This window comes from Bos indicus, chromosome 2, assembly GCF_029378745.1.
Source record: "Bos indicus isolate NIAB-ARS_2022 breed Sahiwal x Tharparkar chromosome 2, NIAB-ARS_B.indTharparkar_mat_pri_1.0, whole genome shotgun sequence".
Classification (NCBI taxonomy): Eukaryota; Metazoa; Chordata; class Mammalia; order Artiodactyla; family Bovidae; genus Bos; species Bos indicus.
The window spans coordinates 129055692-129061035 of record NC_091761.1 but is presented as its reverse complement, the minus strand read 5'-3'; positions in this window follow the sequence as shown (position 1 = coordinate 129061035).

The window sequence follows — 5344 nt, the reverse complement described above, 5'->3', positions numbered from 1 at the left end:
TTCCCCCCCCACCTTTTTTTTTTTTTTTTTTAGCGCGAAACTGCGTGCCGCGAAATTCGGATCTCCCGCGGAAAATGCCGGGCTCCGATTGGTCGCTGCTACAGGCACAGGCTCCACCCCCCGGAAGGACCAGTCCCTCGAGGTAGTGATTGCAACACAAGCTTGATGCTTAAAGGGGCCGCCGTACCTGCTGTCGCCCGGTACCCTCCCGCTCTGGCAGCCCGAGAAACAGACCCGGAGGGTGGTTCCCAGACAGCAGAGGCAACCACGCCCTGAGGACTGGGTCCGAATACCCAGGGGGTGGAGGGGATCTTTTGGCGTGGAGTCTCTGGCCTGAACCCAAATCCAGGGGTACATTGCCCGAGCTGCAAGCCTTTTGTTAGTTTGCATTATAGCTCAGCTAACGCTAACGTAGAGGTATTTATATCCTTTTCCCCGCTGAAATGAAAGCCAGAAAAGTCTACTCTTTCTTGGCACGGGGCGGGGTGGGGGTGGGGGGAGGGCGACGGACGGAAACTAAGGTTTATACCCCTTTATAGGGGAATCCTAACATCTATCGGGTGAGATGGATGGCATCACCGACTCAATGGGCATGAGTTTGAGTAGGCTCCAGGAGTTGGTGATGGACAGGGAGGCCTGGCGTGCTGCAGTCCATGGGGTCGCAAAGAGTCAGACACGACTGAGCAACTGAACTGAACATCTATGGACGGCCACAGCATGCCTAGCACCCTGCTAGATGATTGCTTTATCTTATTTTATTTAACTGGATCCAACAATTGCCGAAAGAGGAGTGATGATCTTCCTGGTAAAGATGGGCCGTCTGAGAGGCTAGGTCACTTGCTCAAGGTCACACAGAGAGAGACTGGCTGATTTGTGATCTGACAGTTCAGTCTGGGACAGGCCATCTCCTGAGCCCTTGTTTGTTCCAGTGAAAGAATCCTCCCACACTCTCCCAAGCTGAGCCCAGGCCCTTGCAGGACTGGGTGGAAGTCCAGAGTGCAGAGCTCTGACTTGTCCACAGTTGTATTCCCAGAGCCCAGCACTCAGTAAATATTTGAACATCTCCAGGTTTCTCCTCAACAACCCTTTCGTCACAGGTCTTCCTTCCTTCATGGCCAATAATCCATTTACATTCTTCATCTCTCCAGTCTAGAGAGGCCAAGGCTCATAGCAGTAACCTTGGCTAGTGATTGGCAGAGCCACTTAAAGGTGCTGCTAGATTCCAGGTCTGCTGATTCCTGCCTGCTTCTGTGTGATTTTCATGCAAGTCTGAACCTGGCATTCAAAGCACTTCTTCAGAGTCAGTTCCCAGCTTCATACTTGATCCTCAGATCTCGAAGATGAGATGGTAATAATGCACGGGGATGAAGAACCCAGACTTTAAAGCAGATAGCCCTGCTTTCAAACCCAGACCTGGTCACTTTACTAGCTGTGTGAGCCCAGGCAAGTTTTGTAAACTCTCTGAACTTGGGTTTTCTTGTCCCTTAACACTCACTTCATAAGACTGCGGGGAAATCTCATGAAATAATGCATGCAAAGCTCTCACCACAGAGCATGGTTTATAAGGAACCCCAAGATACGGCAGCTGTGGTTACATCTCTGACCTTATCTCCAATGCACAGATCCCTTTACTGCAGTCTACACATTTCACTGGTCTTTCATGGCTCAGTTTATCTTTAAAAATTTTATTATTATTGTGTGATGTTATTTGAATGAAAATAGACTTTACTGCCCAGGGATTAAAACCATTTGAACATGTATTTTTCTATATAACTTATTGTGAGGGGATCAGTGTTCACTAAAATATTGATTTTCATCATTTGCTTCAATTCATGTCTTCTTGACCAATTCTTTTTTTTTCCTTCTCATATATTGTATGACACACCTTTCAGGCAATGAAGAATTTTTTAAACACCACAGCTAAGGACTTGAACATTCATCTGCAAGTACTTATATGCTTATTATTAATACATGCATTTATGTTCTTCGTGGGTTTTTTCACAGCCATCCTCTAGCACAAGTTTTTGGAAAACATTTATCATGACAACCTTCACTCACCTTCAACTCACAGGCTCTGTTTCACCTTGAAAAGTCTGATAACTGGCCTCCAGGTGCTGCTGCCCTGCCCACACAGCTGATGGTGCCCCTGGTGACTTCTTTCCTCAGCAACCACATGGGGAGAAGTTTCATGCCCTAGTTTAAATATCACCTCCTCCAGGAAGTCTTCCCTGCCTGCCTCCCCTCTCCTAGTCAGAGTGCTTCTCGCCCTTTTCTGGACCCTTCGTGTGTTCTGCCTCCACAAACAAGGCTTTATTTCCATGCTTTGTTTATCTGTTAGGCTCTAAGCTTCCTCAAGGGACCAGGTGGTATCCCTCTTTGAATGTCCCTCAGCATCTAGAGCCTGGCTTGGCATGCAGAAGATGGATAATAAATATTGATTAAATGCTTCACTCATCTTCCCAGCAAAGACTGGCAGAAGTTAAGGAGATCTGAAATCAGAGGCTCGGCAAGCCCAGCTTCAAGTCCCACTCTCCAACCTCCCAGCTGAGAACCCTCAGAGAAGCTGCGGCTCCACCTCTCCACGACAGTTTACTCAACCATCAAATACTGATAATGCTTCCAGTTGGCCGGTGTCACTAGACTCCAGGGATATTATTGGCTAATGATGGTGTTGATGATTGCTAATATTTATGGAGCCTACTGTGTTCTGGGCTCCAAGCACTTGGGCCTCTCTTCTGATCCTCGTGACACCCCTCTGAGACAGGCACTGTTATTATCCCCATTTTACAGATGAGAGAACCTGGAAGGAATTGTGGAAGAGCAGGTTTGGGGAAGGAACAGGGCCCCAGGGCCAGGAAGGGAAATGGGGGTGGTAGGGTGGGGCTGGGATGAAAGAAGGGAGCCAGCAAGGGGGCCATGAGCCAGCTTTCTGCGGCTGAGTTTCGGGCAGCTGGGGCTGCCTTTAGAGTTTCACTGCCTGGGAACTAATTCCTGCCAGAAGTGTGGGATGCCGATCTGCAGTCTGTTGCCCTGAGCTTGAATTCCCGCCCCTTCTACTCCTAGTGTAGGGCTCTTAGTCAGGCTGTTGGATCTCTCCGAGCCTCAATTTATTCATCCTTGAAATGGGTATGGCAAAAGTGACCTTTCCATTCAAGATTCAATGAGGTGTTGGATATAAGGGGTGCACAGCAGGTACTTAATATATTTTCACTGAGCTTTGTGTGAGTGAACCAGAGAGACCTTCACAAGGAGCTAAACGAAAATACTTGCAGTTTTCCATTCATGCGCTATACTCTCCTGTTTCCCAGCCTTGACTTCCATGGCTCCATATCCACAAGGCCCCTCCTGCCTGCCATCCCCACGTGACAGATCTGACCCATCCTTCAAGGCCCAGTTCAAACGGTGGAGTGGCAGGAACAGAGTCTGAATAAAACTTCCACCGACCCATGCTGTGTTTTCATCTTCATGCCCTCTCCCTGAGCGTGCCAGGCACATAGTAGGCCAGCAGTAAGTGATGATGGTGTTAAGAGTTCACGTCTCCTGAACACTTCCTCAGTGTAAAGCACCAACCAGGCACTTTGTATACATTATTATTTTTTAATATTTATTTAGTTTTGACTGCGCTGGGAGTTGGTGATGGACAAGGAGGCCTGGCGTGCTGCAGTCCATGGGGTCGCAAAGAGTCGGACGTGACTGAGCGACTGAACTGAACTGAACTGTGCTGGGTCTTCATTACTATGTGTGGGCTTTCTCTAGTTGCAGGGAGCAGGGGTTACTCTTAGGCGCGATGCTTAGTCTTCTAGTGGTTTCTCTTGTAGAGGAGCACCCGCTCTAGGCACCCGGGCTTCAGTAGTTGCAGCTCATGGCCTCTAGAGGGCGGGCTCAGTAGTTGTGGTGCATGGGCGTAGTTGCCTGCAGCTTGTGGGATCTTCCTAGACCAGAGACTGAACCTGTGTCTCCTGCATTGGCAGGTGGATTCTTAGCCACTGAACCACCATGCAAGTCCTACATGCGTTATTATATTGAAACTTCCCAACTACCCTATAACATTGTACAGTAAGGGCATGTGTGTATGCATGCTGAGTCGCTTTGGTCATGTCTGACTCTGCAATGGACTGTACTCTGCCAGGCTCTTTTGTCCATGAATTCTCCAGGCAAGAATACTAGAGTGAGTTGCCATGCCCTCCTCCAGGATATCTTCCTGACCCAGGGACTGACAGAGCCTCAAACATATAAGGAATTTGAGCTAGGGCTGGTTAAAGAAGAAAGTGAAAGTGTTAGTTGCTCAGTCATCCCATGGACTATAGCCCACCAGGCTCCTCTGGGCATGGAATTCTCTAGGCAAGAATACCGGAGTGGGTTGCCATTCCCTTCTCCAGGGGATCTTCCTGACAGAGGGATTGAACCCAGGTCTCTGGCATTGCAGGCAGATTCTTTACTATCTGAGCCACAAGGAAGCCCAGTGGTTAAAGGAGAAACCAGGATCTGAACTCAGATCTCTGTCTCCCAAGACACTGAGCTATTATTTTGAATGAAGAACTCAATGCTAGAACCAACCCCATTGAAGGAGGGTATGTTCTGCCAGTGAACCCAAGGTTCCAGTCCTGCACACATTGCTGTGGATAGGAAGAATGTGCCCACAACTATCAATTACTTTATAATTACGGATGTTTAGCCCCATTTTCCAGATGAGGAATTTCAGTCACAGGGGATGTTAAGAGAGGCTACACAGCTGGTAAGGGAGGCAGCCCTGTTCTTGAAAGAACCAAAAGCCCTGGAAAAGTCCCCAAAACAAAGCAAATTTTCATTTCAGCTGTTGTACCTCATCCCTGGTGAATTTTCTTATGAAAAATGCCTCTGATTCCCTCTTCTCAAAGCCCTACTTATCAAAATATAATATGCTTGATAGAAACTTCCCAAAGGCACAGACCTCCTGTTCTGGGGCTCCCAGCGTGTTCAGTTCAGTTCAGTCTCTCAGTCGTGTCCGACTCTTTGCGACCCCACAAACCGCAGCACGCCAGGCCTCCCTGTCCATCACCAACTCCCAGAGTCCACCCAAACCCACGTCCATCGAGTCAGTGATGCCATCCAACCATCTCATCCTCTGTCCCCTTCTCCTCCTGCCCTCAATCTTTCCCAGCGTCAGGGTTTTTTCCAATGAGTCGGCTCTTCTCATCAGGGGGCCAAAGTATTGGAGTTTCAGCTTCAATGTCAGTCCCTCCAATGAACACCCAGGACTGATCTCCTTTAGGATGGACTGGTTGGATCTCCTTGAAGTCCAAGGGACTCTCAAGAGTCTTCTCTAACACCACAGTTCAAAAGCATCAATTCTTCGGCGCTCAGC